Source organism: Chelonia mydas, chromosome 7 (genome assembly GCF_015237465.2).
Source record: "Chelonia mydas isolate rCheMyd1 chromosome 7, rCheMyd1.pri.v2, whole genome shotgun sequence".
Classification (NCBI taxonomy): domain Eukaryota; kingdom Metazoa; phylum Chordata; order Testudines; family Cheloniidae; genus Chelonia; species Chelonia mydas.
The window spans coordinates 94,754,666-94,762,289 of NC_057853.1; the positions used below are offsets into that span (position 1 = coordinate 94,754,666).

At 41.0% G+C, this 7,624-nt stretch overlaps 1 pseudogene; it reads left to right on the top strand.

Moving 5' to 3' along the window:
* Window positions 1-994: 994 nt before the first annotated feature.
* Window positions 995-2,593, top strand: LOC114018762 (annotated as a pseudogene).
* Window positions 2,594-7,624: the final 5,031 nt, after the last annotated feature.

The window sequence follows — 7,624 nt, forward strand, 5'->3', positions numbered from 1 at the left end:
CCCCACTGCCAAGACACAAGCTCATATGCTAGTTATCTTTCAACCTGACAACTGGAATGCTCTTCTCGGGACCCCCCACTTTCCTATCTTTCCTCACTGCTGTCCACTCAAAACTGTTGCCACCAAATTTTCTTTCCCACAATTCTGGCTATACCTTTTCTCTTTCAAGTCTTTTCAGAAAGATTTTTTTTCCACGCAAGATTCTCCTCCTTAGTTTTAAGGCATTTCATAAAGTGACCTTATGCCTCATCTCAGACACCTCCTCTCGTGTTCTAATATCATCCCTACTTGCTCATTCTCATTCTTGAACTTTCTCTCCTTCCCCCTCCACATTCTGGAAATAGTCGAATGCTTTCTTGATGGTCTCCTTCAAAAGACCAAGACTCTTAGCCCACCTCCTCCATGGCACATTTCAACCACATACCACTCTTTCTGTATTGTCTGGCTCTACTTTAGACTGTTCCTGCTTGGCCTTACAAAGGAAACCTTTCAGCCTTAATTTTTTAGCATAGCATTATTTTACGTGTAAATGTACAGCACAATAGTCCTATCAGCAAAGAAACACAAGTATTGCAATACTGATTACTTCAAGTAAAATCAGAAGTTTCAGAAAACCTTAATGTCCACTATTAGTATAGTGTTGATCTCACTATATAAATATTAGCTCTCCTAAAGGATCCCTAGCCCTCTACCTGTAGCCAAGTTTTATGGTTTTTAAAACTAGTGATTTAGCCTATATTTTCTTGAAACCAAAAATGCTTATATCCATAGTTAGCTGAATTGCATACAATTAACTTTAGAGTAACATTTTCTAATTTTCCCCTGGCTACTTGAGTTTACCTCATGAGTTGAAGAGCACCAGTCTCTTCCATTCCAACATAATTAGGCTGAAAGTAAAGACATCCTACTACTTACGATAATTTGATGACGAAGAGGACATGCATGAAATTAGAAGGAAAAATGGGCAAAGAATACAGAACACTAAGAAATTCATATGACAATCAAAGAAGACTAGGAAGACTTTAGAAAGAAGAAATTGAGAGAGGCGGCTGAAAAGAATGAGAGCCTGAAGAAGGTAGAAAGGGATTTTAGGCTGAAACAGATTATCCCGGCAGTGCTGAAAGATAAAAATGGTGAAATGACATAGGAAAGGAGCAAGATGAATGAAATATGTACACAATTCTAGAATGACCTCTACTCCTCACATGTCTATGTCCAGCATACACCGTCAAGGCAGCAACTTACAGAAGAAGTTCCCGACGTTATGTGGGAAGAAATTGAATACGCAGTTCATAACATAAAGAGAGGGAAGAGTCCGAGAGTGGACGATGTTTGGCCAGAATATCTCACAGTAGGGGAAGATACTCTCTTCAAAGTGTTGATGTAAATGGTGAACTGTTGCACCAATAGCAAGCGTGTTCCAGATACATGGAAGAAGATATCGAAAACAATACTATTGATGAAGAAAGGCTATCTAGAAGAACTGAGCAACTACTGTCAATCATGCTCCTCTCACAAGTGTATAAAGTCTTCACCCATGTCAGACTCAATCAGATTAAGAAGGATCTTGAAATGTACGAAAGCAGAGAACAAGCTGGTTTCTGCTCAGGGTATTCGACAATTGATCACATCCACTCAGTTCGGCAGCTCATCAAAAAATGCAAGGAATACAAAATACCATTGTGTATTGCATTTGTCGACCACAAAAAAGCATTTGACTTGGTAGAGATTAATGCTGTACCTAACGCCTTCAATGAAATCTGAATCAACCCGAGGTACATCGACCTGCTGGAAGAAATTAACTGCAATTGCTTGACAGAGATAACATTATTCAATGTCCCCTGCATTATTACAATATGCAGAGGAGTCAGACAAGGCAACACAATCTCACTGAAGCTGTTTGCAGCAGTACTGAAGTTGCTGTTCAAGAAATTGAACTGGGAAGAAGGAATCAGAATTGATGGAGAACAGTTAATGCAGCTTTTCTTCTCTGACAACTGTGTAATACTGGCAAAGGACACAGCAGAACTGGAGAAGAAATTGCAGCAACTGCAAACACTTTCACATGATATAGGGTTGGAAGTGAACACATTGAAGACAAAGTGGATGTGGAATGAGCATTATGTAGAAGGAATCATCCCTATAAACAGGAAAGAAATTGAGGAGGTCGACAAATATATTTACCTGGGTCAGCAGCTGAGCAGAGACAACTCATTCGAAGGGGAATGCAGTAGGAGGTGAAAGGCAGGGTGGGCAAGTTTCAACAAAATAAAGATATCTTTAATGGATGATGCACTGAAAAGGAAAGAACTGTTTAACTCCACTGTTCTGCCAGCAATGCTGTACGGAGCAGAAAGCTGGTCAATGACGAAAGCGGAGGAAGGAGTCACCCAGAGAGCAATGGAAAGTCAAATGTAAGATATCACTCCATGATCATATACCGAATGAGGTGATCAGAAGGCGTACGGAAGTGACTGATGTAGTGCAGGCAATGTACGATGCAAAGCAAAGATGGGCGGGTCATGTAGTCCGCAGGCAAGACAACAGGTGGACAACCCACATCAGTGGCTGGATCCCCAGAGACCATAAGTAACCACTGGGCAGACCAAAAACATGCTGGACGATCCCATGACAAAACTCTTTGGCCAGAAATGGAAAGAACGTGCTTGCAACAAAATAGAATGGTGTGACATCGACTTGCTTTCACGGAGGGACGGATGAGGACAAGCCAGACAAAGGCAACAAAGGTGACTACTTATGAAATTTTCAACAACTCCATAACGTTCAAGTAAACTTGATTGTAAAGACTGTGGTGGGTTAAAAGAGAACAAATTGCAGCCTAATGTGAAAATGCAGCTTGCCAACATTGTGAGGAAGATGATTAGAACCAAATTAAAGAGTTGCATTTAAAATGAATCTAGAAGTACACTGCATGAGTAAAAATAATGTTCAGGAGAGCCACATTGCAGCTGTATAGGGATTATTGAAACAACTGTGGTTGCTGATTTATAACTGTGCTGCACAGTGTACTATAAAACTGGTTATCAGTGTGCTAACGCTACAGTAGTGCATGAAGCTTAGGATCAGTGTTAAATGATATCCATCAGCTATTGAGAATTGCTAAAAAACTATTGTTCCTTATTCATTTCACTCTAAATGTACCATTTTCCCACCCCTTTTGCAATTGTGCTCTCTTAACATGTGCATTTGGAACTGGAATAAAATGAATCACCCTCCACACTGGTAGCAATTGGTATGCATAAGATGTTAACTGAGACAGGAAATGATTTTTATTAGACTGATATGGATTTTTGGGATTGTGTAATGACTCTTTAAGAAGCCCAATATAAAAGTATGAAATGGGGGCCTCTTGCAGATGGCTTTCTGAGGCAACATTGCTAAAAGCAGATAAATAGTTCAAGATATTTGGACATGTATTTCAGCACACATCGGGAGCAGACAAAAGGAGGGAGGGGAAGTAGAGAACTAGAACCCAGGCCTCCTGATTTCCAGCCAATGCCCTCTGCCAGTACACTGTACTATTGCTTATCAAGCCTAATAAAAGATACTGAAGGAAGTTCTCATGAATTTCTTGAACTGGACCATCCACGCAACATTCTTCATTATCTGTTTTCTTTATTTATATTTTCAGTACTGCTTTGTAGACTGCATATGCTTTTCTCATAATTGCTTGTAACCTTTGTTTATTTATACTAAAAAAAGTCCTGACTATTTCCAGACACTATTAAAAATAAACTATTTTAATTGTTCTGATGTTTTATGCCCTTCTCCCCTTTCCAGCCCAGTTTGACAGGATGGAACATTGTTTTTGCTTGGGATATAACTATTTCTACTGGAGGAGAGAGAGCTAGGGGGAATCAGCAAACAGACAGTAACCAAAGTTCCAGTCAAGTGAATGCACTTTGTCTAGGAGCTGTCAGGTATCCTGTTACAGGCATATACATTTGCTTAATACATTCACTCCTCGTGGTTTCTTTACCAGATAAGCCATAAAATAAATGTACTTTTTCATATGACTGTGAATCTCACCGCCTTCAGTTAAAACTGTATGACTCACCTCTGCCCTTGCTTTCTCATTACACTATTAAAATTTACATATTAATAATTTTTAAAAGATGCACACCCTCTCCTCCCTACAGGAAGAGGGGCAAGTAAAACAACACAACTTCTAAAGGTTCCTGATGGTCCCATGTAAGGCACTCACCATAGTGGTGAGTATGAAATAGTTACATAGATTCAAGGGACTCTCACAGGCCCTTTTTATTATTATACCACATCCCTGATTTTGAACTCTAGTTAATCAAGACTCCCAGTTTACCGAATACCCCGAGAGAAATAGGCACCAGGCTTTGCAATGCCTTGCACCCCCTCCTAACAACCCCATTTCTACAAAGTTCCCTGAGGGCTTTCAGAAATGTGTTCTCCTGTATTTGTAAAAAAAACCTTCTAATTTCTAATGAGATTTTTAAAGGAGGGTTTTGTGGTTGAGGCACTAGCCTGACTCAGGAGATCTGAGCCAGACTTCCTGTGTGACTTGGGGCCCTTAAGAGGTTCTCAAGTTCACTGGGACATGGGGAATAGTACTTTGATTTTCTTACTCTTTGTCTCGGTCTTGTCTATTTATATTGTATGCTCTTCAGGCAGGGACTCTCTCTCTCTCTCCATATGTGGTTGTCCAGTGCCTTGCCCATTAAAGCCCTTATCATCATTGGGGCCACTAGGTGAAACAGTAATAATAAAATAAATCAGTGTAGTAGTGGCAGCAAGCAACTTGTGCCCTGAGGGTTAAAATAAGGGGGAGTATGGGAGAGCACAAATCCTCCTCCTCTGCTAGAGAGAGACTGCCCTGTCCCATGCTCTCCCTGGCTTGGGGAATCTTGGTTCCCACTCCACCTGCCACTTCACTTTGCTGGTGAAGTAAGAACTCCTCTGGTGAAGTACAGATAGGAAGAGCTTGTGGGCTCAAGTCCTATCTGTAGATGTTGCAAAACCAATACCACCTGGGAGAAGAATTATTCCAGCTGCAAGTCGACTATCTTCTACAGAAAGATCTCTCCCCATTGCTGGTTCTCCTGCCCCTCCAGGGAGACAAAAGGAAAGAGACAGACTGCCCCTTCAATAGGAAAATGGAGATACTGTCACATGCTTCCCATGACTAATGAAAATCCAGGGGAAACACAATGGGCCTGTGAGGGCCCTCTCCCCTCCTGGCCATCCATGGTGTGGCTGGGGAGTGAGTGGAGCATATGATTTGTGAGCAATCCTGTACAGTTTCATGCTGTGTACACACATACTTCTGTCTGGGTTGCCCATGGCCTGTCTTGGAACATGTATTTCTTTTTCCTTTGTCCCCTTTCACTTCCTGATGTCATACCCCCTTACACAAGATGCTGCAATCAAACACATGGCAATATAAGTCCATGAGAATTGCTGATCTTCTCATTCCTATTTTCATCTACTTTAATCTGTTGTGCTAAGTCAGTAATAGAGGCCCGTGCCGTGGCTTGAGAAGTAAAATGGGCTTTGCCAGCAAGCTGAGTCCATGACTTGAACTGAGTCTGGCAAGTTACAGGTGTTTAGCCAATGACTTTGGAGGCCTATTCCTGGACCTTGGGCCAGCAAGTGATAGGCCCTGAGGAGAGATACTGGATCAGAACCTGAACTTCAACCTTGATCTACTGGGAAAAGGGTTTAACCAGATGACACTAAGTTGACTGTGACTTGACCTTGTCTACACTAACTGCAAAATCATAGTCAATATAATGCTAGTGAACATGACACCTTATGGTCATATTCAATGGCAAGCTATATTGAATTAGAAGACAAGCCTTCAATAACTTTCACATCAACTAATTTAGATCAAGTAAAAATAAGATGTTTCCAACTGCTAGTGCTGCTATTTACATCTGCTGTCTGAAAAGCGCCCTGTCATCTTTCTGCTTTATATCCACCTAACAAAACATACAGTTTTCCTGAGAAGGGAAAACATCATTGAGCTTGTTTTTCTACAGCTATTGTTGCACAAGGCTTTCTTGTGCTTATTATTCAGATATTGCTAAGATGATACATTAGTGGCAAATGGGTAGTAGCAAGGAGACATTTATCTAACCCTAAACGTGCATAACCTGTTTTAGGGTGCATGTGTTGCAATAAGGCAGCAAATTCTACATTGTTTTTTACCTAGAAAGCCCGTGCTAGGGGCTGAATGATGAAGTAACTTGCAGAGAACGGTGTCTTGTTTTAGTTATTAATCCTACAGTAGCTTTGGGTACTTAGAACTCCAGTAAAGATGTAACAAAATGGCTCAATTTACATTAGTGGCTAAATTCCTGTTGACTTCAATGAGGCCAAGATTTCACCCAGGAAATTCTGCTGAATCAATGAAATGTTCACTTGCTGAAAAGGCCAGAAGGGACAGTTATGATAATCAGTTCTGAACTGCTGCGTGACAGAAGCCTTGAGACTTCCCTGAATTAATTCCTAGCTGACAAAGCATATCTTTAAAAAAAAAAAATCAAATCTTGATTTAAAAAGGTTTAAGGATGGAGAATCCACCAAAACCCTTGCTGGGTTGTTCCAATGGTAAATTACCCTCATTGTTAAAAATCTGCACTTCTTTTCTAGTTTGACTAGCTTCAGCTATCAGCAGTCGATCTTGTTATACCTTTGTCTGCTAGATTGAAAAGTCCTGTTATCAATCTTTTGCTCCCGGCCTAGATACTTGCAGAATGACATCAAGGCTACGCCTAACACTAGGAGCCAGAGGTGCGATTCCGAGCTCATGTGCATGTACTCGCGCCAGCTCAATGTGAGCTATAAGTGTGAGTATAAATAGTTGAGCAGTCACGGTAGCATAGGCAGCAAAGGCACAGCTTAGTCGTGCCCAGCATGTACCCACAGGATTCAGGTGGGTGGGTATGTATGCCTGCAGCAGCTAAGCCATATTGCCACTGCCTAGGGTGCCAGCATCTATACCACTATTTACACTCGCAGTAGCTCTCATTGAGCTAATGTGAGGATGTGTATGTGAGTAAGGAGTCACTGCCCTACCCTGTAGCGTAGACATTGCCCAAGTCATCCCTTAACCTTCTGTTTGTTAAGCTTTATAGTGGAAGACTCGAGGAGCTCAGTCTATTAAGGCATGTTTTCCAATCCTTTAATCATTCTCTTGGCTCTTCTCTGAATCCTCTCTAGTTTTTCCTTCTTGAATTATGACACCATAAATGGACATTGTGCTCCCATATAGGTCACACCAGTACCAAATAGAGAAAGAAAACAACTAGCGGGGTGAGGGTTGAAGTTGACCATTCCCTTCTACATTGAATGAAGGCTTTTAGAAACTCTCCTTTGAATGCCTGTAATTGGAGGAGATCTAGTCCTAGAAATAAATCTGAGTACTTGCAACTGGAAACAAAAGGCAAGAGAAGCTCATTGCGCTTTAATGAAAAGTACTATGTTAGTATCATTTTAGGTAGGTCCTATTGCTATATCAATAGCAAATTAGAGATAATATCATGCTGAGATGCTACTTCCAAAAAGGTATATACGGTTAGAGGAAGATAGAAAACAGTTGTACAAAATGCAGGACTAGGCCAATAAGAAG